The following is a 26,417-nucleotide window of genomic DNA, read 5'->3' as shown; positions in this document are numbered from 1 at the left end:
AAGACGGAACTGATTTTGACTGGAGGCAGTGGCAACCCCTGGTCCCCTTCTTTCTGGCCCCCCTCCCTTGGCTCACCTCCCATTCCCTCTTTTTCAGTCAAAACCCTTGGTATTATTCTTAACCAGGATTTGACACCCATTCTCATATCAGTTCTGTCGTTTCCTCTTGTTTTTTCACCCTCCGCATCATCAGGAAAGTATCCCGGTTCTTCTCCCTCTCTGCTCTGAAACTTATAGTGATGGCCATGATCTTATCCAAGATCGACTACGGAACATAATTTACAATGGCGCTCCCGCTTACGCACTTCAGCATCTCCAGCTGGTGCAGAACCAAGCTGCCCGTCTGGTACATGGCCTACCCAAATATCACCACTCTTCACCCCTTCTTATTGCCCTTCACTGGCTCCACATCAAACAACGCGCTCTGTTCAAACTTGGCTGTCTTACTTTTCAAGCTCGAGCGGGCACTGCCCCTGTTTTTATCAACTCGTCCATTGCCAATTACTGCCCCTCTAGAGCGTTACGCTCCTCTTCTAAATCTTTATTAGTTATTCCCCGATTTAAGAAAAAAAGATCGGGAGGTCAGAAATTCTCGGATCTGGCACCTACCTTTTTGAACTCTCTCCCACCCCACGTCAGACTTTCCCCTTCCTACCTTGAGTTCCGCAAAGCTTTCAAGACTTTTCTGTTCCAACAAGCTTTCAGCATATAGCCCCCAGTGTCCGCCTTAGCTCAAGAATCCACTAGCGGCAAGAAACTGCACAGTGTACGCGCGCTTTATAAATTTTAAAAAAAATCAAAATTCAAATTCAAAATTCAAATACAGGTGGTCAGGACTCAAGACATCAGAATTGGTGAGGTTGCTTCCCTCCCCAGCCTCAGTTGAAAGATTGCCAAACTGCAGCTCTGCAAGACTGGTGGAAAAGGCAACAGGAGACCTAGTGGCAGGTATGTGAGGAAGTGTGCATCTCTATGCCACAAGAGGTTACCTGCACCTTTAGGCTTGGAGCAGGCAGTCTTACAAACAATTGCACTCTTTGGAGCGGTTGGAGGCATGGCCTCTTGCTTATGTCAGTGGAGAGCAATTGTGATTCCTCTCTATCAGAACTGTTGGTGGACTTGTTAAGAAAAGAAAAAAGATTAACCTTCATGCTATTACTATAGACTGTAACAAAGGAAGGGGCCTTCAACAACCACTGTAGTCAGTGGCTGAAGGGCTATGATGCCATTAGAACATTCCACTCACTGAGTGTAGAGTGTTATAAGATAAACAGGGAGAGACAGAAGGATAAGCATTCGAATCCCGGAGAAGAAAGTGTATAACAGCAATTAATAATACTGAGCACTTCATTCTAATCCGTGTCACTCTCCACATTTCAGTGTTTTAGTATAGTATTATAACCTGCTTCCGAAGGTGATACCAGTTGTTAAAGGCCATAAACAAGTCACGATACTGCTGATAGAGAGTGATGGACTCAGTCGGCGCCTGACGTGACATCAGGAGATGTCTTTGAGGCCATAAAGCACCCACCTCGGCACATCAAATTCCGTTCCTTTTTAGGTCTCGCCTACGCAGCGGGCATGCGCTGAATAGGAAAGAGACCTTTAGTCATCGGCACAGCTTTGCTGGCAAAAACGTGCACTCGTTGCATTGCTTCCAATGGCAACGCGTGCACGTCTGGCGATTCCCTTGTGGGAGCAAGCAGCGCCATATGGTAGTAATTATCGCGCTCGCTCCCGCAAGGGAAATGCTGCCTGCTCTCGGACGCACCCCCCCCCCCACCCCCTACTTGCGCAAGGCGCACGCGGTTCTTATTTTTTGTGCAGAGTATGTGAGCTTCTGCAAGGAAGAGCCGTGATGAAGCCCCACAATGCCCATGTCCCATACCTCCTGCAACTCTTTATCGACTACAACTGTACAGCATGAATCTACTCAACATGGCAGCAGTGAAGTTCCAGAAGACGCAGCGAAAAGGTTAGTGATGCATTCTGTGATTACTCGTGGGGCGTTTGGAAAATGTTTGAATTAAAGCCGCATTTTGTAGGTAAAAAACTTATGGCTAAAATTTTTAAGGGATTTTCCAAGGGGAAGGAGACGTGAACTTCGATCGCCTATGTTAAAATGTCTGTTATCTGACCCCAGAATAATTATTAGCAAGAAGCTCCGAACGCATGTGAGGACACTGTTGAGAACATCATGCACACGGCGCTGTTCAGTTTCAGATCAAATCGCACGGACATGGGAAGCACGGCACAAAAAAACGATTCATAGAAACGGGGAGGGAAATGTACCTTCCAGTAGTCCTCATAAGAATCTGCCGCCCCAGAGGAATAGTTCTAGATAAGTAACACAAACGTGCTGTAAAATCAAGATGCATCCTAAAAGGGTGGACGGACATTAAATTCCGTCGCGCTTTGAACTGGCGTTTGAAGTGGGTTGGGCTTGGAGCTTGGCATCTGGTGCACTCGCCGCACTCTGGAAACTCTAAGCGCTGTGGGCAGATTAATTTTCACGAGGTCTGTAGACTAAAAGGGTGTTTATTCCCTCTGCGTGTGTGGCCTGAACCTTAGGTTTGTATATGCAGTAAATATTTCTTTATGGTGTGCCAGAACATGGTGGTATTATTCTCACGTCAATGTGAGCTGTCACTGAATCATGGTTAATCCTGTTCTTTGGCAGAATTCGCAAACTTTTCTTTCACGTATCATCCTGCCCTGGTCATTAATACTCAATCAGGCATTTTAGTTGGAGATATTGTGTTCTTTCAGTGTAAATTCCTTCGTAGACCTGGGAAAAAATAGATTATGATTACTGAAAGTCATTCGGTATTGATCGAGTGAAATAGAGGATTTGCGAAGAAATCTTTTTACCTGCAAAAACCTGATACATTAGCCACATTTTTTAGGCATTGGTGGTATATTTTCTTACTTGTTAAATTTGAGAGAGCTGTTATTTTTTGTTCTGTGGTAAAAACGGATCTCTATACAAAGGAAAAGAAACAACTAGCATGGTTGCACTGCAAGGCCGGTAATTGTGGGAGTGCAGCAAAATCCAAACCTCCGTTACCACAACATGAGAGCGAATAAAGTAGGAAACATTTGCACAAGTTTTTTTCTGATCAGGATAAGGTCGTAGGAGAAATTTCACCCTTGTCGGAACCCTGTTATGGTTACCCTCAGTTGCTACCAGAGTCAACTGCAAAATAACCAAATAACGTTTAGAAGGATTTTATTTTTCATTTTCCACTTAGGTGGGATTTCTCTATTTATCTTCTTCCTCCGTTATCATAAGGCCACAGAATTGTCAGTTTGTGCTATTACTTGAAACATTAATCATTCACCCTCTTTCTGCTGAATGTCAATATACAAAAAGTATAATTAAGTGCACCTACTCTTTCAGAAATGACCGTTTGTTCTTGTGCCTCTGCTTGGGTAAACCTAATTGTTGTTTTGTAAGCCACCTTTCACTCCACGGATAATATTTCCCCACTGCTATTATTCGTTACAGTTTACCAACAAAAACAAGCATTGGCATTGTCAATAGGTCTCGCTTTTGGGACCTTATAAGTATTTAGTTATGCAGCACAATATCCTTGGTGCAACAACATCAACTGTTGCATGGCTAAACACTTATAAGGTACAAGGTTGAGACATGCAACAGCTGATGTTGTTGCACCAAGGATATTGCGCTGCAAAACTAAATACTTATAAGGCCCCAAAAGCGAGACCTATTGGCTATGCCAATGCTTGTTTAACATGCATTTGACATTGATCTGGAGCTTTTAACCATAAGGAAATTCCTTACACAAACTTAGCAAACAGCAGTACCACATCACCTCTCAACAGACCTCCACTCAGTGTGTTTGTGGTATCTGCGGTCTGACCAAGATTCAAAGACCTGCTCCTTGTGCCTCAGTATAAACCCCAAGGCCATCAAGGAGCGGGATGGAAAGCCCTGCATGCCCAGGGCAAAGGATGACCACTGACATCAAAAGTGTTCTTGACATCGTTCCCAATCTGCATCCTACTCGTTCACCAAACAGAGAAAACACCATACAAAGGCAAAGAAGCTCTCCAGAGGAATGTCTCCCAGGCACTCTCCGATTCCACAGGAGCTTCGTCCATGGAACCAGAGTTGGTCAAGATACCACTTGGGGGTCCCCAGCACAGCCCTGCTTCATCGAGGCCGGCTCCAGATAGACCTCCACAGTGTTCCGAGCTCTCAGTGCCGGTTTCCCTGCCTATGTCTCTGATGCCGCAATTACCCAAATTCCCAATTCCAGCGGCTTATCTCACGGAGCCTCGTCAGCTCCACCACAGCTTCTGCTGTTCTTGTCTTTCCAACCAACACCGGTCGGCACAGTGCCTTCAGTTTCGATGCTTCCCTGCTTTGATCTGTCGCTCCACTTCTCAGCGCCACCCCCACTTCCAGATACAGCATCACCGGTGCTGCAGACCCATGTTGATCCTTGGTTTCATTCCTAGGGAGGCACAACGCTTGATGGAAGAGGAGGCTTACAGGACACACCTCCACAAAATCTTTGACACAGGCTCAGACCCTGTGGAGTTTCTGTCCTATGTCGACCCAGACAACAAGCCCCTCTAATAGTTTCAAGGCCTGTCATCAGCAAGTGGCCTAGATACCTTGCTGGAACTGGCCATGGAATTCCCAACTAGACCACCAATGTCTGAGGTGGTGTCTCTCCATAAGATAATATTAAAGGCAGCAGAGACCTTGATTTGCAGCTCCTTCACCAGAGGCAATGACCAACATTCTAATTGAGGTCCTCTTGCCATCATCAGCCACATCAGAGCCTTTGTTGCCCTTCAATGAGGCCTTGCTGGCACCTGTCATGGTGGCTTGGGAAAAGTTATCATCTACACCAGTGTTGGGCAGACTTGTGGCCCGCCGCTATCGTACCATGCTAGGCAACCGAAAGTTTCTCTTCACACACCTGTCACCAGAGAGCCTGGATTATTCAATCACCTTGCTCCAGTATGGAATTGGGTGGCCACTTCCATACTGTACCTTCAGATAGGAAGTTAACAAGTCTGGAGGCTTGCGGCAACAATGCCTTCTTGGCAGAGAGTATGGCTCTGAAATCGTTAACCACCAATTGCCATCTCGCCTGTTATACCAATGCATTATGGGACATGACCCAAATGATGCTGACATACATCTCCGAGGACATGAAGGAGCATTTTCAGGAGGTCATCTCAGATGGTCAGAATTAGGGAGACCAACTGGAATGGATGAAAATTCAGGATAAAGGTTCAAAATGTAGGACAAAAATTCAGGACAGGAGGTCAACATTCAGGACAAAATTTCAGGACCAAAGATAAGTTTTACAGACACATCAAAGGAGGTCCCCAATAGTAATAAGTAAGCCCATCCATATTCAAACATATTCAAACATTTGCAAACCTATCCATCATGTATCCTTCCTTCCATCATTTCACTCATCGATCCCTCCATTCACCCTTTAACTAATCAATCCATTATCCATCCATCCACCCACCCTTTCACTCTATCCATCTACACACTCATCCATCCACTCTTCCACCCATCCATCCACTCATTCATGCTGCAGCCATTTACCCATTTACCCATACAGCCATCCTTTCACCCTTTCATTCATCCATCCATCCATCCTCCCTTTCTCTCTCCTTTGACCCTTTCATATAGCCATCCTTCCATCCATCCACCCACCCATCCATCTACTCATACAATCATGAATCCATCCTATCACTCATCCTTTCTTTCATCCATCCTTTCACCACTTCACTCATCTATCCATCCGTTTGTCCATCTACCCTCCCTTTCACTCACTCACCTATCCCTACATCCACCCTTTCACTTATCAATTCATCAATCAATCCATCATTTCACCCATCCAGCCACCCATTCACTTGTCCATCATCCACCCTTTCACTCATCCATCCATTCTTTCTCTCATCAATCCACCCTTTTACCCATCCATCCATCTATCCATCCACCCATATATCCATCTATTTACCTTTTCTCTTATCCATCCATCCTTTCTCTCATTATCCATCCATTCACCCTTTCATTCATCCATTCACCCTTTAACTAATCCATCCCTTCACTTACTCACTCGCCCACATTTTCATATTGATTATGAGCTGATTCTTTGTCTGCAGAGTTGCAGACCGAAGAGGCCCATCAAGAATTTCACCCCTGCTGTAGTTCCTAAAACAAGGGATGGGGGAGGGTTCACTATGACTCTGCACATAAGCAATCTGAAAAAGTGGAAGTCATAAGTCATGCCTGATGCACAGTGCCAGGCCATGAGGTAACTGTGACATGGTGTTGTTGCCAGGGCATTAAGTGGGTTGAAAAAACTGGGGGATATCTCCAAAGGGGGTGCTCGATGTAATCAAGGGCGTGGCGGAAAACACCTAAGCCAAAAATCTGTGCTTAGTATAGTGTACCGCCCAACTTGTATTTTGCCTCTTGGCATTGTATCCAGATATATAACACAACAAGTAATGTTACACCTACAACAAGCCAGAACTATTGGCTTTGACAATGGTTGTTAGTTGCATAAAAGAAACAAGCATTGGCATAGCCAATAGGCCTTGTCTTTGGGACCTTATAAGTGTTTAGTTATGCAGCACATTATAAACAGGCTATGCGTCATGGGTAGGACAAAGAGAAGCTAGATGCTGGACAGCCTAAAATAATTAAAGCCAGCAAACAGAAAGTAAGCAACTGTGGGGCATATTCTCAAGGAGCTATCGCCGAGTTAACAACACTTTACCGCAGCCAAAGTCGCGATAAATGTATTGCCCCATTCACAAGCTGGTGCTAACAGCCCATAGCACCAGTTTACCCGCGATAGCAGCCGTAAAAAACATCACCACAGACGACCCCGGCAACTATCGCTAATGAGATGCAGAGTAGACGTTCCAGTGCCAGAAGCCGCAACACCACCACTCCGCAACATTCTCAATGACCAGCCAAATCGGGGGAAAGACCACGGAACATGCGATAAGGCTCGTTAGCAGCAGGAAACTAACAACTGCTCTGACCTGGTGTAGAGTCGGACCACAGCCTGCACCACAAAAGGGAGCCCAACCAGAGCCACACCTGAAGAACAATAGATGCCATGGAGCCACTGAACATGTGGGACGGACACCCAAGAGGGCCACAACACCCACCACCACCACCCCCAGGGACCCCCCTGGTGCCCTCCGGGACCCACCTGCCCCCCCCAGACCAACACTGAGGCAGCGCAGACAAAGACAGCGACCCCAGAAAATGCACCAACCACACAGACCCAACGCCAGAGAATGTCATTGCTCATTACAGGCTCAAAGGGACAAACCACATCCACATCCTGACCACCATTGGCCACCAGCTGACGGTACCAACACAGTGGACAACCAACATCCCACCTCAGACAAAGATGCTGGCCGTGATGCACATTCATGCTGCAGCCATTTACCCATTTACCCATACAGCCATCCTTTCACCCTTTCATTCATCCATCCATCCATCCTCCCTTTCTCTCTCCTTTGACCCTTTCATATAGCCATCCTTCCATCCATCCACCCACCCATCCATCTACTCATACAATCATGAATCCATCCTATCACTCATCCTTTCTTTCATCCATCCTTTCACCACTTCACTCATCTATCCATCCGTTTGTCCATCTACCCTCCCTTTCACTCACTCACCTATCCCTACATCCACCCTTTCACTTATCAATTCATCAATCAATCCATCATTTCACCCATCCAGCCACCCATTCACTTGTCCATCATCCACCCTTTCACTCATCCATCCATTCTTTCTCTCATCAATCCACCCTTTTACCCATCCATCCATCTATCCATCCACCCATATATCCATCTATTTACCTTTTCTCTTATCCATCCATCCTTTCTCTCATTATCCATCCATTCACCCTTTCATTCATCCATTCACCCTTTAACTAATCCATCCCTTCACTTACTCACTCGCCCACATTTTCATATTGATTATGAGCTGATTCTTTGTCTGCAGAGTTGCAGACCGAAGAGGCCCATCAAGAATTTCACCCCTGCTGTAGTTCCTAAAACAAGGGATGGGGGAGGGTTCACTATGACTCTGCACATAAGCAATCTGAAAAAGTGGAAGTCATAAGTCATGCATGATGCACAGTGCCAGGCCATGAGGTAACTGTGACATGGTGTTGTTGCCAGGGCATTAAGTGGGTTGAAAAAACTGGGGGATATCTCCAAAGGGGGTGCTTGATGTAATCAAGGGCGTGGCGGAAAACACCTAAGCCAAAAATCTGTGCTTAGTATAGTGTACCGCCCAACTTGTATTTTGCCTCTTGGCATTGTATCCAGATAAATAACACAACAAGTAATGTTACACCTACAACAAGCCAGAACTATTGGCTTTGACAATGGTTGTTAGTTGCATAAAAGAAACAAGCATTGGCATAGCCAATAGGCCTTGTCTTTGGGACCTTATAAGTGTTTAGTTATGCAGCACATTATAAACAGGCTATGCGCCATGGGTAGGACAAAGAGAAGCTAGATGCTGGACAGCCTAAAATAATTAAAGCCAGCAAACAGAAAGTAAGCAACTGTGGGGCATATTCTCAAGGAGCTATCGCCGAGTTAACAACACTTTACCGCAGCCAAAGTCGCGATAAATGTATTGCCCCATTCACAAGCTGGTGCTAACAGCCCATAGCACCAGTTTACCCGCGATAGCAGCCGTAAAAAACATCACCACAGACGACCCCGGCAACTATCGCTAATGAGATGCAGAGTAGACGTTCCAGTGCCAGAAGCCGCAACACCACCACTCCGCAACATTCTCAATGACCAGCCAAATCGGGGGAAAGACCACGGAACATGCGATAAGGCTCGTTAGCAGCAGGAAACTAACAACTGCTCTGACCTGGTGTAGAGTCGGACCACAGCCTGCACCACAAAAGGGAGCCCAACCAGAGCCACACCTGAAGAACAATAGATGCCATGGAGCCACTGAACATGCGGGACGGACACCCAAGAGGGCCACAACACCCACCGCCACCACCCCCAGGGACCCCCCTGGTGCCCCCCGGGACCCACCTGCCCCCCCCAGACCAACACTGAGGCAGCGCAGACAAAGACAGCGACCCCAGAAAATGCACCAACCACATAGACCCAACGCCAGAGAATGTCATTGCTCATTACAGGCTCAAAGGGACAAACCACATCCACATCCTGACCACCATTGGCCACCAGCTGACGGTACCAACACAGTGGACAACCAACATCCCACCTCAGACAAAGATGCTGGCCGTGATGCACATGTTGGCCTCTGATACCCATCAACCAACAACCGCCCGAGTCAGCGGAGTCACACAGCCAGGCCAATCCAAATCCCTCACAAGGGTCATGGATGACACCATCAGCTTGGTACCCCACTATCTATACATATCTATACATCCCACACGCTGCGCAGGAACAGGCGGAGACCAAGCAAGGCATCTACGCCACAACTGGATTCCCGCACGTGTCAGGGGGCAATTGACTGCACACATGTTCCTCTTCTGCGCCCTGGCAACACTGCACACAATAAGCGCTACAGAAAGCGCACGTATCCCACCAATGTGCAGACACTAGTGGACTACCGGGGAATCTCGGCCGTCGCCGCCAACTACCCAGGCAGAGAGCATTATTCATACACCTCCGACAGTCCATTATCAAACTGCGCCACCAGGATGTCACCCACGGTAATGCACTGCTCATTTGCCAATACCAAATGCACACACCACACACCTCAGGTCCACAATCATGCAACTCACAACACAGAAAATGAACACGACACAAGCTCACATACAACATGCACACCCACCAGACACAACAGCACAACTCACTGTGGGAACGTGGCCCAGCCATGTACATTCGCCAACAATGGCATGGCTCATCAACCACACAATAGCAGAATGTCGGAAGAGGTGGAGACCAGACATGTGCGAAGGAGGCAAGTGACCTATGAGTGAGAATGTACACAATGCCAAGTGTGGCGTGGATGTGATGGCCAGACTGGTATGCAGACCACACACACATATCCATGTCGACACACACTGCTGGTATCTGGAGTTTAGTTGACAGTGGAAGCAACCATGTCACGCCAGCCAGTGGGCAAGATTGCGGGGACTTTAGCTTGTTATGTCCCCCCCCCCCCCCCCGTAAGCGTGAGCGGAGTGAGCTGGCCCGGCATATGCCAGGCCAGCGTAGGGGTGTGAATAAAAGGCACGTAACTCTGGACGTGGTCCTCTCCGGAATGCCCAATGTCTCTGCCAGGGCGGTGCCTCTCACCCCGAGTTGCCTGCGATCCTGTGTGCCTACTGCACCCTGGGACACTGGTACCCAAACCAGTCCTGCCCGACCCTGCGCAACCAGGCTTTAATGCCCACCTGCTGACACTGCCATGTGTAGAAGAGGGCCCACCACGTGCCGGTGCACGCTCCAAGCCTGATGTCTGTGACTCTGGCAACCTGCTACGACTGCCACGGCCTCCTAGAGCAAGGCACGTAGGACTCCTTTATCGTTTACGTACTCTACCGGCTGACACAGCGGACTAGTAGGTCATACATTTGGAACTGAGTCTTGATTACACCATGGTAGAGAACGATGTTTATGGCTGACTTTATATCACTATACTCCCTTCAATTGGTGCCACAAAGTCTGTGCTTAGCATCACAACCAAACGTACATGTGGGCCCACGCGGACTACTGCCCGTGGCCTAACTGCGCACAAGTAGGTCACAGAATCGAAACTGGACATCGATGATTCAAAGGCATATCAATACATATCAATGCATGCAAGGAGAGGTGTAAGAGGATGAAGCGTGGCATTTGGGAGGAGAAAAGGATCATCGTTACGGAGGTGATTGAATACAACTGCCCTAGTGTCACTAACTCTGTGCACCGTGAGCCTATGACATGTGGCTGTGGGCCGGTAGGTCACAGAGCCCTGATTTAGCAATGGTGGAGTTCATATCAGGGTACCAGCATCATCGCAGACTGCATACCCTCTCAGTCCCGGTGCCACTAACAGCCTGATTCATGAAGTAAAATTGCGCCCGCAATCGCTGCGAAAATGCAAATGCGGGCGCAATTTCCGTAATCGGCATTCAACATCAAAATAGCGAATTCGCAAACACATATTTGCGAATTCGCTAATATATTCGCAGAATCCCGGCAGGTGAGCATTAGCGAATCGGAAATAGCGACACACCACAGATTCTGCGAAAATAATAGCAAAATCGCAATATAATCGCAATCGGTATTCAAGAAAAATCGCTATTAGCGAAAAACCCAAAAATCGCTATTTGCACTGCGCAAAATAAGGACAACTCAAAGCAGGTGGTAACCATAAAAGCCATGCAAAAAAAACTTTCAAAAAACCGTTGTCCTATCACCAACAGGTACTGGCCTGACCAATCACACATAAGGACCATCATCATCAGCAGCATTAGGAGTCCCACAATGCCAGGAATGTACATGGTGGTGAGGCGTCGAAGGCTAGAGCGATTAGCACGGAGGAGACGCAGGATCCAGGACAGGATATTCCGCCAGCGGGTCACCTTGCTGGGCCAAACCAGAGAGCAGATATATGCTAAATACAGGCTGAATGGGGAAATGATAATGCAGCTAATACAGGACCTTGACCCCCTGATGCAGCACCCAACAAGCCGTACCAATGCTGTGCCTACACATGTGCAGGTATTGTGTAGCCTGCACCTCCTGGCCTCCGGGAGTTTCCAGGGGATAGTAGCGGCTGCTGGGGGGATATTCCAGCCCACCATGTCACGCTGCCTCCACACTTTTGTTGACGCCATGCTCACCCAGCTACACCGTCACATCAAATTCCCCGCCAGCCAACAGGAATTGGACATGACCAAGCTACAATTCTACAATGTAGCCCATTTTCCACATGTGCTCGGATGCATAGACTGTACCCAAGTCGCCATCTGCCCACCAGCTGGCATGGAGTATATGTTCCGCAATAGAAAGTCCTACCACTCCCTCAACATCCAGATGGTCTGCAATGCTAAGACATACATCACTGACATTGTCGCACAGTACCCAGGGAGTACCCATGACTCCTTCATTTTCCGGCACAGCGGCCTCCACACACGACTGGTCAGGGGAGAGTTTGGGGAAGGACACCTACTTGGTAAGTACACTTTGTTGAAAATGTCACATTGCTAAGATGTAACAGCGCAGCACAGGCAATCACCATCTGCTCCTCTCATTCAGGTGACAGTGGCTACGCCCTCCGTGAATACCTCCTGACCCCATACCTCAACCCTGCTACACCTCAGCAACGGCGCTACAATATTTCACACATACGGACAAGGAATTGCATAGAAAGGACATTTGGCCTGCTCAAGAGCAGGTTCCGCATACTGCACAAGACAGGTGGGGCCATGTATTACAGTCCTGAAAAGTGCTGCCGCATTGTGGCTGTCTGCGCAATACTACATAACATTGCAACCAAGCGCCGGATACCTGTTGACATCTCTGGCAGTGAATCTGAGGGGGACAACCGGCCACCTGCACATGCGCGCCATGCACATGGGAAGAACCCAGCAGAAGGGCACAGACGTCGCAACCACATCACAGTGAACAGTTTCTAGTACAACCACTTCCATCACCCCACAAATCAACAATGCATGCAAAATGTAATGATGACACAACGCTAATGTGTGTAGCAAAATAAATGTATTTGTTCAATTCACAAAAATAAAAATAAGGTTCCAGTCCAAATAACTACAACAAACAGTATTACGCCATACTGCTGTGCATCACTACATGGCAGGCTTAACTTCAGCCTGTGCCATTGATTTACTGCAGTTCTCAGGAGCGCCTAGTGCGCGTTGCGCCATAGCGCCTCTGAGGGGCATCCTCCTCCGGGGCTTCAGGCAATGGGGTGGGCCTGGTGCTGCGGGTGGGTGGTGGGACCTGTGAGGCAGATTGAGAGCTGACGCTGGACGCCCCCTCACTCGCATCATCACCCCCCACAACAGATGGAATAGCTGGAGGGTGAAGAGCAATGACGGCCGTGGTGAGGGTCTCCAGCACCCTAGTCATGTCCTCGCTGCACTGTATTATCTGGTGCTGCTGGGTCAGGGAGCGCAGCGCCAACAGAGAAGTAGCATTCGCTGCTACATAACTAGCCCTGCTGTAAGTGGCCAGCCGGGTGATTAGTTGGCGGTGGCGCCGGCGTGCTCCACTGCGCTGTCTCGACACGCCATGCGGGCCATTCCCTCACCCACACCGGCCATGACTGCAGTCATGGTGTCCAATCTTTCTCCCACACCTGCCATGGCTGCCCTCATGCCGTCCATGTGTCCTGCAACAGTGGCCACATTGCGCCCTATCATATGCAGCTGGAGCTGTATAGCTCCTTGCTGCTGTGCCTGGCGCTGGTGAATCCGAAGCATGCGTCTCTCGACGCTGAGCCGCGCCAGTCCCTGATCATTGGCCCGCCTGCTAGCTGGTGTGGAACGCTGGTGTGACCTGCCACGCCTGCCCTGCTGGCCTGAGTGTGTGGCTGGCCGCAGCGTGGAAACTGGCGCAGCCCCAGATGTAGAGGCGACAGCTGCTGGGGGTATGACCGCAGGTGTTGCAGGTGCGCCAGATGCAGGGGGTGTGACTGCTGGTGTAGAAGATGCAGGGGGCACAGTGGTGACTGCCATGGCTGCGGCTCTAGGAGGAGCAGCGGTAGCAGGTGGCACGATGGTGGCTGGCCTGGCAGCGGCTGTGGGTGCTGCAGCAGTCGCAGGGGGGACACTGCAGGTGGTTCTTGCTGCTGGTGTTGATGCAGCGGCAGGGGCTGGTGCCTGGGTTGGTGGTGGCACCCCCTCATCGATTTGCAGCCTTTCGCTGTCGCTGCTATCGCCACCTGTGGGGGTAAGTGGTGGATCATTAGTTGCATGTATCTGGCAGACGTGCAGTTGCTACATGCATGCTGGGTGACATTCCCTGAATGGCAGTGGCTTTGTGTGCTTTGGGACCTGTCTGGCTGCATTGTGGTACTACAACATTGTGGCCAGACTACATCTCCCACAATGCTTCAGGACATTCCTTGATGTGCAACACTGGCATGCCTATGGGACATTGGGGGAGCCTATTTGGTAATGGACATCCATAGGGGGCAGGGTCACATTCGCATGCCACTTACCTTGGGTGTCTTGGGTGGTGCGGGATGAGTCCAGTCTCGTAAATCCAACACAGGCCTCCTTCTCCAGGGTGTCCTCCACATGGTCCTCCATGGCAGTATTGGGTGGTACAGTTGGTCCTCCTCCTCCAGTGCCCGAGGACTCCCCAAGGCGCGCCACCACCCTCTCCTTGGCACGGACTCGGAGGCCGTACCACCGCTTCTTTAATTCATCAAGGGACCTGTCCGCCACTCCCACGGAGTTCACTGTTGCGGCTATCCCCTGCCATATCCGGCGCTTCTCCTGTTCAGGGACCCTCCTAGAATCAGTGCCAAACAGTCTGTCATGATTTGCCACCACCCCCTCTATGAGGTATTCAAGCTCCTGCTCCGAGAATTTCAATTTTCTTTTGCGCCCAGACGAGCTGCTGGGCTCGAAATGCGACTTCCCGTTTTCCCGATCTCGCGAGTTTGCGATCTCGCAAATAGCGATATCGCAAATAGCGATATCGCTATTTGCGAGCTCGCAGTCCAGGCGCGGTAGCCGGAAATAGCGATTATTCTGCAATTATCGGTCATCGCTAACGGAATTTGCGATCGCGTGCGAATCGCTTTTTTTTATCGCAATTCTTCATGAATTCGGATTTGCGATTTCTGAATAGCGATTCGCTTTTTTTCGCTATTACACAATCGCAAATGCCGATTTTCATGAATATGGCGGTTAGTCTGTTTGCCAAAATTCATGGACACTCACTGGTCGAACATGGGTGGCATCTGAGTCCATGGACTAGGGGGTAGTTTTCATCCTCATGCAGCTGACACCGAATTGTTGGTGGCAACGAGGCTGTCGCTTTCCACTCCCCCATTTGCTTTTTCTGGATAAGATCAAACCTCTGCATCATGCCCAGGAAGACACCTTCCACTGTTCCCCGCTAACCTCCATCACATTCCCCTTGGACCTCGACGAGGACCAGGTCAGTCCGAGTGGCCCTACCTCAGTGGACCGCAAGTCACTGTCCCATGGCGGGGTGCCTGTGCCGGCCGCTGTGCATTCGGGGACACTAACTCTGTGCTGGTCAGGTCCGGGACCCCTTCTTCTGAGACATTGGATGACCTCTGAGGCGACGGTCTTGGGGTCATCAACGCCAGGTGTCTGTGGCCCTGAGCTGTCCACTGCATCCGGCCACAAATGCGGCCCACCAGGGTTCACACATCACATCGAGTTCAGACCGGCCCGGACGTCGCATCAGCGCAGGAGGCACATGCCACCATTGCCAGGACAACCTCCAACCGCCACCTGCCAGAGTCGAAATAGTGGTACGGACAGACTAACAGAGTTGCTCGCACCTGTCGTGGATGCCATCATCTGCCTGTTACCCTGCTCAGCACTCCAGGTACCACTAACTCAGTGCACCGCAAACCATGGACTGTCACTGATTGAGTTTTGTGCTGTGGAGAGGTTGCACAGCAATGTCACCTCAGGCAGTGTGGGAGATCTGGGACGTTGATGTGGAAGATGATGCAGGTCTGATACACCCCACTGCGTCTGCATCAGGAATATCCCGAAGGGACACAAAAAAGAAATTTTCTTCACATGAGTGTGCTCATCTCTAGTGCCCTTACCTCAGTGCACTGCAACTCATGGACACTTCTGTTTGTATGTTGGGTGACCTTTGTACTTGCTCCGGCTCCCTCTATGTTGCTCAGCAGTAGACTCTGTTATGCAGGTTTTTATGTTTCCTTTCCATTGGTGTCCATTGTTCAGGTTTTTGCCAGCACCAAACACTCCGTGCGGACCGGCTTACACTCACCCCACACACACACCCAGCACAGGGGTCACTGTACATGTGCCCCTGCCAATAAAGGGCCAGGGCATATGGGCCCGTAACCAGTTCAACATCTGCGTGTGTCCCTGTGGTCCTGTTGTATGCATGAGGGCCCCGGGCCCTACCACATTACTATGTGCTGTGTACAGCGGATGCAACCATGTCACCGCAGGCAGCGGGTTGGAGCTTGGAGATGTAGCTTTGTCGATAACCACTCAATTCATAAGGGGAGTGGACTGGGCTGTTGTACGCAGAACCAACATGGGTGTGTGACTGATATTTGCGTGCCCATGGGCGTGGTTATGTACTGGGTATGTGCATCTTCATGTGTCAATGGCAGTGTGGGTCTCCTCTGTGGGGTGTAGGTGGTCCCTGAAGGATAATGGACACCCACGTCTGTGATATAGTTCGCCTTCCATGGGTTCGTACCACACCCGCACCTGTTCGGCCACCTCCTTTTGGCGTTCTGACACCTGGCCTGGGGATGCCATATGTGGCTCGGTGAAGTGTTGTGAGCCAGCCATGCTTGCGGGTGCTTCCTGCTGTGTGGTCTGTTGCAGGGTCTGTGTTTTCCTCTGCGTAGTTTGGCTGCCCTGGTCCTCATGGTGGGTTGTCTGGGATGTCCATGGGCTGTTGTAGGGCGTCGGTGTCAAAGGTGTGGTGGTCCTCTCCGGCATCACTGATGTGTGGTTTTCTTTGCCCTTCTGGAGGCGTTGTGTGTCTCTCTGCAATGTGAAGAGGAGATGCATGGTGACATTGTGTTGACATTTATGTTGGCACATTGTTCTTGTTTACATGCAGACTGTCAGGCAATGTACATTGTGACTGTGTGGGAGGTGCAGGATTTGGATGCGGGACGTATACATTTGGACTACATGACGGGTGTGAGGCTGTGTGCGTACATTTCCATTTCACAGTTTCCAGCTCTGTCAGATGTAGTAGGCCTGTTGTGCAGTGTGCTAGTCCTCGTTGTGCATGTGTGCCATTGTGCCCATTTCCCCCCCGTCCCCCCAGTCCCTGGTGGTTACTCACCCTGTTGATGTTGTGTAGGTCCTCCCGAGCTGTGACCGGACTTCCAACTCCTTGCACCGTCTCCACACTGATGACTGTGGCCTCCGTTTCCTCCAGCTCTTCCTGTGGCGCAGGACTCCCACCTCCTGTCGCCGTTGCTGCCTTCCTGTTGACAGAGGCTTTGTGCCTGTTTTAGATTTTCACACCGTGCCAGCACCTCTTGGCCTCCTCGATTGGCCTCCTTGACACTCGAACTGCATTCCTGGTAGTCTAATTGTGGGCCAGTTGATGGTAGTGTTCTGTCACCCCCGTGACGCTGATCTGGTTTTCCGGCAGACTGCACCCCATCTTCCTCTCCGTCTTCTCCCTGGCCTTCCCCGACCCCGTTGTTCAGTGCTGGTGGTCTGTGGGGGTTGTAGGGTTCGCGTCGGCCTCTGTGCTCGGTCAGGGTGCATCCATGTAGCTTTTATAGTGCATTTTCCCGCCAGACGCGTGGGATTGTCAGGCCTGTCGCTGGTTTATGCTGCTTTTGGCCTCATCGCAGGATTTTTGACATTCGCGATTCGCATTTTTGTGGCGTGGCATTGAGTTCAACGCAGACATTTGACGCGTTATCTGGTGACTATTGCATGGTACCGCCGTGTTGAGAATGCTTGGTTAACACAGCATTTTTTTCCTGCGATAGACTGCGATGTTGGAAGTTGGGTGAAGTAACTCTTGCGATGGTTATCACACGTTCTTGAGAATATGCCCCTGTGAATTACAAAACATGAAGCCAACTGTAAGTAATGGGCAGAATGCATGTTGTGTGGCGTTTTAGGCTCCAATTGCATATTCCCGATTCGTGCCCTTATGTAGGTACAATTCTTGTTGCCCTTATATAGGCATAGAAATCAAGCCCTTATTTAGGCATAGCCCATGCTAACCAAATACAGGCATGACTACTTCCATCCGTTCACCAAACGTCACAACGATTTCTTGGAAAACCGGCTTAAGCAGTTAGGGAACTTCCCCTTGCTTGAATATTGATTTCTCCAAAAACTCAGTTACTTTAGAATGAACAACTATTCCCCAGGGGTTCATTTATGACATTCATATGCCCGACTTTACGTCAAACTATGGCATTCCTAAACACCTTCAAGGTTTAAATATACCTTCACTTGCTATTGCAAGATACAGTGGTTCAGAGCAGTTCGAAGACCTACTTGCCCGACGCAGTTCGCTACAGCAAGTGCCCAAGGAAGCCGACTCTCCAGCTAACGCACTGATCAGGAAGCCTCCTTTCTCCTGCCGAGAATCCAGCTCCAGTGTTTCCGGCTCCCCTTGGGGCAGTTGGGAAATCGAGACCCCGAGACAGAGATACCAGACCTCCTTCATTCTAACAAGGTATGGAGCTGATTGGAACCTAGAGAAACCTTTGGTAGATTCTTGGCAAAACCAATCCTAGGCTAAACAACACTTACTTCTTCCCTCGTACTAGACTTAGGTTAGGTACATTGGGGTAGGCGTATTTTAGAAGCACCAGTTGAGTATTTTAGTCTATGTTATTTATGTATGTATTTTTGTATGGCTTAGAAACCATACAATGCTCTTACAGTATTATTTCATAATACTATTCTCGCTGTACGCATTATACTTTGCATTCTGCATAACGATTATAGCAGTTCACTTCTCTTGCATGAGAAAGGAGACTGTTCAATAAACCCTTTTTATTGAAAACGCCTGTCTCTATATTTCTCTGCAACTCTGTTGAAACGAAGCATGCACGATTGACTGAGTGAAATACTTATCTATTGTTTCCACGACTCTGAGAGATATATTCTTATTCTTGGGAAACAAAGTGGTCATGTTTATGCGGTTGTCAGAAACAAATCCCTTCTTGTGTACTCGAGAAAGTTTCTAGTGACCTCTGAGTTAGCTGGCACACACACCATTAAGTTTAGTATATTCGATAGAGACCTAGTTGATCTAAGTTCTACGTCAAATCTATAGGATATATTATTCCAATGCGCAGAGCCAATTGGGAATATAGGAACTACACTACGTGGCGGCCAACATTTGGTAAGGCACTAATTTAACGCTAGATAATAAAGTAACTCAGTCGTGCTTTTCTCAGAGACCGCTTGTTCCTTAAATACTCCAATAGACGTCTGGACTGGTTAAAGGGATAATATCCGCCATAGCTGAGTAGGACGAAAATCCTATGTATTAGTTTTTGTTTTTTTCAACGTTGAATGATACAGTGTTCCAAAATATTGTGCACCTTATCTTTGTTTCCTTGAAACTTGCTTTGCAAACTTTCAGTCAACAAAATGCCAGAGAGCGACAAGTGGAGTGGAGTGGAACAGTGGAGCTGCAGTAAATCCAGCAGCTTTTGACACAACAGGTTTCCAAGAAAACGACGAGGATGCTATAAGCACTCCAGAAAATTTAAGGAAAGCCTTCACTATAAAACTCATATGAAATGGCCTATCAGCAATAGGTGGTAGGGTAGTTTTTGTGATAGAGCCACATGAATATCATCAGACAGAGGTATTCTATTCATGGATAATCTTCCCTGAAGCAGATCCAAGAACAAAAGTGTATCACTTCTACAAAGAAGATGAAGTACCAGAGGAATACATTCCTTTCGAGGATATATGTCAAGTCAAGTCAAGTCATAAAATTTATATAGCGCACTACATACCCAGAGGGTTTCAAGGCGCTTAGGAAGGGGAGGAGGATTATTTGTCAAAAATCCACGTTTTAAGCTGTTTTCTGAACGCTAGGTGATTCTGGGTGAGAATACCAATACCATACCAAGAGCATGCGCTCTGGTTTAAAGGCGTCCTAAAACATATAAATCACATTACCAGGGTCGGTCCACTAGGTAGACCAGGAGCAACATGGCTAACTTTAGCCAACTACAGACCTGACCCTGACATTGAAGCAATGTCAGACGATGAATTACTAAGTAATATACAGAATTTAGTAGAATTACACAGTTAAAGGTCTTTATTAAAACCCTCCTACTCCTAAAAAGAAGTGGGTGAACAATAAACAAACTTCTAAAGAGAAGCGTTCTCAATCCCGAGGTAGGTCTCCTCAAAAGGAGCCCTCTGAAAGGAGATATAACCTCAGGAATAGGGATAATTTAAGAAAACCTGATAGATGTCAAGATACTGATACACGTTCCTCTCGTACCTTTCAGCTTTCCTCACAGAAATCCGAAAGAAGAGAACGGTCAGAAATACAAGGAAGAACGTATGAATTTCAAAGACGATCAACACGTTCAGAAAAATAAGAAAACTCAATTCACCAAAAAGAAAGTAGCAGGTCTAAAAATCAGACATGCCGAGGATCTTGAGGACACAACTCAAGAACGGGGAATGGGCTCAAACGATGTAGAAGTCACCATAGCTCGCAAGAACTTAAAGGATCATCTGGAGACAGTGGACTTGAATGAGTTCATCTAAGTTGAAACTGCAGATACCAGGGTTAGTGTCCCACATACGTTATATGAAGTAACACTCCGGATGGAGGGGGACATAACAAGAAAAATAAGAGCACTCTTTTGGGAGCGACTTTTAAAGGGTTAATACATTCTTCTAGGTGAACAAGACTGGCCACCACAATTTGTCAGGGAGTGCCGACATGGCAAAGACATCATTATGCCAGCTTTCTCCAACCACATTCCAATTCATTTAAAATATACTTATGCCAGGACATGGGCAGTGGCCCAGGCTCCTACATTATATAAAAATCATGTAGGATTCTCCTCACCATAAAATCCAGGTAAAAAATCCTGGTTCAACCACTTCAGGGCCTTATACTCACCGGTAGAAGGGACCCTCAATGAGCCATTTTCCCCTGCCCTTTCGGTAGAGGACAGCATTCCTGACCCCTTCACTCCACCGGAGGTTGTAAATATAATCAAGTCCTTGGTAGCCCTGAAGGCAGCCGGTCCTGATGGCCTTCCAGGGGATTTACTTCGGGCCTACCCGACCGAATGGGGCAAACTGGTAACCGCCCTTCTGAATGCCATCTTGGAGGGAGGACCTGTTCCTGAATCTTGGAAAGGGGCAGAGGTTGTTCCCATATTTAAAAAGGGCTGTCGGGACAATCCGGGGAACTATAGGCCGATAAGCCTGATTGACTCGACACAAAAGGTGGCGGGGAAGGCGATTCTGGGGAGGATCCTCCAATGGGTGGACGAAAACCTCATCCTGTCTGATTTTCAGGCGGGATTCCGCTCAGGAACGGGGACCATCGAACAGGTTTTCAGACTGATGCTATTGCGTTGGAAGGTGATGGAGCTGGGCAAGGGCAGTCTTTATCTGGCCTTCATTGACTTGAAGACTGCCTTTGACCTGGTTCCTAGGGAGGAACTCTGGAGGGTTCTGCAGGGTCTTGGGTTACCCCCTTACATTCTGTCGCTCCTAATCAAACTCCATACAGATAACTACGCCCAGGTGTGTTGGGGCCAGAATGGGGAAAAGACTGACAGAATCCCGGTCTGCAGGGGCGTCCGACAGGGATGTGTACTAGCTCCCACACTATTTTCTTTGTACTTAAACGGCGTGGTAGAGCATCTGCTTCAAGAACCAGCAGATGCACCCTCCCCAGGCTGGGGGGGGGTACGGACCCCCACCCTGCTGTTTGCAGACGATACCCTCCTCATTGCCAAGACTCCCCAGGGTCTCCAGAAGCTTCTGAATCATTTTCAGGAATTTTGCTCAGCAAGGGGCCTGGTAATCAACGTGGAAAAGACAAAATACCTGATTATGCACCCACCACGGAAACTAGGACGCGCCCCAGCCCTGAACTCTGTCCCTATCGAGAAAGTCTCTGAGTTTGAATATTTGGGAATACGTGTGAGTGGTTCTATGAGCTGGACACCCCACATTAACAAGATGATTCTTAGTCAAAAAAGGGTGGAGGGTGCGCTGTTAAGGGAGTATCGAGCCTCATCTAAACAGTCCGTGGTACCTGTAATTGACATCTACAAAGCAAGAGGAGTCACAGCAGCGTTATATGGGCCGGAACTTTGGGGCCTTTGCAATCTGGAGGCTCTATCTAAGTCAGAGAGCACATTTTTGAAAGACCTACTGGCTCTCCCCTTGAGCACCCCCACAGTTCCAGTGCTCTTGGACGTGGGTTGCAAATCGATTAAGGACCAGGCTCGCCTCCGGCCGCTGCTTTTATGGGCCCGCTTATGGAGGGTCCCAGAACTGAAATCATATGCCGATGGGCTGTCTGAGGTGATGGGAATGGGGGCTGGCACAAGATCCAATGGTTAAGGGATGTTAAAAACCTTTTGGGGGAACTGGGTCTGGGGGCTTCTTGGGCTACAAAATCTGCACTACCTAAAGCTATCCTGAAAAAACTTTATTGGGAATGGGTCTCCTCTCAACTTATCAGTAACCCCCGTCACTGCAATTCCACCGCAGCCTTTTTAAGAATCAAGGACGTGGTGGCCTACAAACCCTATCTGGATTTGATTACCATGCCAATCGATAGGGCTCTGTACTTTAAGTTCAGAGTGGGCACTCTTCCGATAGGGGATTTTCTTTCCAGATGGAAAATGTCTGTGCAGTTGTCGCCTTTTTGTGCCCTTTGCTCCACAAGGCCTGAGACGGTGGCACATATTCTTTTTGAGTGCCCTGATTATTCCCGACCAAGGAGGTGTTGGCTCAAACCTGTATTCAGACTATTAGGGACACGCCAGCATATGGTGGCATTACGTATCTTATTAACTGACACTTCCCCCCTATAGTCTGTGGTGTCTCAAAATTTTTAAAATGGGCATGGTTGATTCGCTCCAAAAGACTGACTATATCAATTTAATTCACTTTTAATTAATTTATTGTATCCATCAATGGCACTTTTTATTGTCTTAATCCTTGAATGTATTTTTAAATTCAATGATCTGCAGTTTTATACTTGTATGTAATGCTTTTAAGATACATTTGCATATCGAAATAAAGCTATCAACCAACCAAAATCCAGGTAAAAAATCAACCAACTGCACAAAGCAGGGCCCAGTTAAGCAAGAAGCTAAAAAACAGGTCAGGGAGATATTAGATCAACAGAATACCAGGGGTGATTGAAACACGCACCTCGTCAATGAGCAATCCTTTGTTTCCTGTCTCCAAACCAGACAATACATATCGTCTAGTTTTGGCTTACAGACATCTAAACTCTTGTTGCAAAACTTTTGCAGTACAAAATGCACATAGTGCAGCATTAATGAATAACATTGTGCGTAAAAAATATAAAACCACATTAGATATTTCTAAATGTTTCTTCTGTCAAAACATTGCACCTGAGAGTAGGTATTTGACCGCTTTCTCAATTATGGGGACACACCGTCACTTCTGTCGTCTGCCACAGGGATTCAAGAATAGTCCAGGGTTATTTTCAGCCAGGGTAACAGAGTTACTACAAACCTATGATGATGAGGCATTATCATATGTCAATGACATCTATCTAACAGAGGATGACTTGGATAGGCACTTGAGCAGGGTGAACACCATCATACTTGAATTAGCCTCAGAAGGGTACTAATGCAATTTAAAAAAATCCAGAATTGCCGATTTAAACGTCCGTTTTCCTAGGATATGAATTATCAAGTGAAGGCAAAAGCAGCAAACTTTCTAGAGAAATGTGCGCTGCTCCAACCTCCAAAAACGCTGAAAAACTTACAGATGATTCTAGGTTTCCTAAATTACTGAAGAACTTACATTCTAAATTACACAGAAAGGGTTAAACCTCCCTACGAATTAATCAAACCTGATTTCAAACAGTTAATTGAACTCAAAAACACAGAAATTTTGCATTCATTGCAAACAGACATGTTAGCAGCAAAACATTTACAAACACTCGTAAACGTACGCAACTTAGTGATCCGAATCATTCCAGGACAATGCAGATTCACATACTTAACCTTTAATGAAGGAGAAAAAGTTCCAATAGCTTACAAATCACATTTGTACACAGAAGCAGAAATGAAATTCACTGCAACAGAAAAAATTCTGACAGAGGTTCAAACTGCAGTAGCAAAAGAGAGAGCTCTCGCATAGAGGAAACGCATTATGGTCATAAATCCTGTACCTGCCTTAGAGGCAGTAACAAAAGCGAGCATTCCAATTGCTAAAGCTTTACATCCGAGATGGATACAATGGGTTAATTCTTTTGCTGCAACAGACGTTGAATACATTTTTTACCATTATTTGAAAACACAAGCATTTCTACAATACGAACAAGAATGTCCTCTGCCTATTGAAATTCTGCCTCTTGAAAAATATGAATGTATAATTTATACTGACGGATCAGCCCAACCCACTACAGGGGGTGAACAAGCTTATAGTGCTGTATGAGCGATCGGTAAAGGTCGCTGGCGCAATGGTAAATTCCGACCAATGGTCACTAAAACGCAATCTCTAGGAGATTGTACAGCTCAGCGAGCTGAACTACAAGCATTCAAGATGGTGCTTGAAAATACAGATCGCGAATTCCCCACACTCATAGTGTGCGATTCGTATTATTGTGTTCAATCTTACAATGAATACTTGCAGAATTGGTTTCAAAACGGTTACAAAGATGCAAAAGGTGGCACAATCAAGCATAAATTGCTTTGGGAACAAGTAGCTCAGTTAGGACAAGAACTACAAAAGGCTCACGTGATACATACACTGAGTCATCAACGTGATGGCGTTGACGTTGCAGGGAATTCATTGGCTGATGAAGCTGCGAAGTCAGCTGTGCAAACGGCTTCCGTAGGAGTGCAGTTTAAATCGGTGATCGATACGGAGCATTGGAGATAGTCGGGGCTCGCGTTTATTCGGTCTGACACCGCATTCTGCCTGGGTGCCTAGTCCGCTGTTGTCTCGGCCGTTGGAAGCCTTTAGGAGTGTTTTGAAATGGCTGGCAGCGAGTTGTAAGCGAATCGATAGGGAGTATTCGCTTCTCTCTTTGTTTTATATATGTGTTTACTGTTAGCGGACAGGAGAATACAAATAAAGAGGTCCTTATTCTTGTGCGTTCAGTATTTGTTTTGTTATATGTTGAACGTTGTTAGTCCTTGTCACATATAAGTTTGTGTTCACTGCACCATTCACTGTCTTTTCCTTTTGGGAGTCGGTCACGTTTCCGTTAAGCTAGTTGATACCAATGATGAGAACAGGGCCACCCTGGTGAGTACCAACCAGGGGCCCCAATGGTGGTGCGCCCGTGAGGTGTCTTCTAGCTACTCACACATTTTTTCATGTGTCGTCTCTCTTGTGAATGTATGTCCTGTGTTGTCTAAAGTTAGATGTATCAGAGATTGGCTACTTTTATGACTTACTGGCAAGTATCTGGAGTAATACACCTATTGTTAAACTTAAAGGTGTGTTGGAATGATCTTTAGACATATCCACGTATACCCACAGATATACACAAAACGATTGCCTTGCGGACTAGGTCACGTTGTCTTTTTGATTCCAGGAAGACCAAGACAAAGGCTGTTTCCCGCTCACAGAGGGTCGGTCTTCAGTTCCCGGTGGGCCGTATCCACAGACATCTTAAGTCCAGGACCACCAGCCACGGACGTGTGGGGGCTACAGCTGCCGTGTACAGCGCCGCCATCCTCGAGTACCTAACTGCCGAGGTTCTTGAGCTTAATGGTAATGCATCAAAAGACTTGAAAGCAAAAAGAATCACCCCACGCCATCTACAGCTTGCTATCAGAGGTGACGAAGAATTGGACTCCCTCTTTAAAGCAACTATCGCTGGTGGTGGTGTAATTCCACACATCCACAAGTCTCTCATTGGAAAGAAAGAGCAGCAACACACTTAAATGCAGTTACCTTTAGTGATCTATCTACACGTCAAGGATCTTTGATTGAGAAGAAGAAGGGGCTGTCTAAACATTTAAACAAAAAATGGACTACACACATTTAAGTGAACTTTCCCAAATTACCCTGCCTTTTTGTAATTGTATTTGCAAAGTTAGCTTTGTAACCAGCCATTTGGATTGAATTCTTACCCCATATTTAAGTGTTGCTGTGGCTTCAAAGAAGCTATTGATTCAGAAAGTAGTTGGTTTTGGTTGGTGAGTTTTATTCTGTCAAACATTTTAATTGTAGTGCAGAGATGGTATCAAACACTTGGGTTTTGTACATACATACGATACTTGTTCTGTTCACTTCCGTTGCGCAATAAATATCGTATCCAAAAAAAACAAAAACAAAAATAGACAGCAAAATAATGCAAGCCATCAATGTTTCAAGCAAGGACAGTGGTAAAACATTACCAAAAGGCTTTCCACTCAAATACTTGTATATAACTGATGAGAACAATGTTCGTTTGCTCGAATCCCTGGAGTGGGGGATAGAGTAATTCCAAACATGGAATATAGATTAGGACTAATTTTAGCA

At 47.5% G+C, this 26,417-nt stretch overlaps 1 protein-coding gene and 1 pseudogene across 2 annotated transcripts in view; one reads left to right on the top strand and one right to left on the bottom strand.

Annotated features, from left to right (window-relative positions):
• The window catches only part of ANKRD45 (ankyrin repeat domain 45), a 360,539-nt gene that overhangs the window by 3,384 nt on the left and 330,738 nt on the right, over positions 1 to 26,417 (bottom strand). The gene's annotated exons all lie outside the window — the stretch shown is intronic.
• On the top strand, positions 1,939 to 25,866 carry LOC147747836 (histone H2A.Z pseudogene; annotated as a pseudogene).

This window comes from Lissotriton vulgaris, chromosome 1_1, assembly GCF_964263255.1.
Source record: "Lissotriton vulgaris chromosome 1_1, aLisVul1.2, whole genome shotgun sequence".
Classification (NCBI taxonomy): Eukaryota; Metazoa; Chordata; class Amphibia; order Caudata; family Salamandridae; genus Lissotriton; species Lissotriton vulgaris.
The sequence above is the reverse complement of the archived record's forward strand: the minus strand, read 5'-3'. Positions and strand labels throughout refer to the sequence as shown.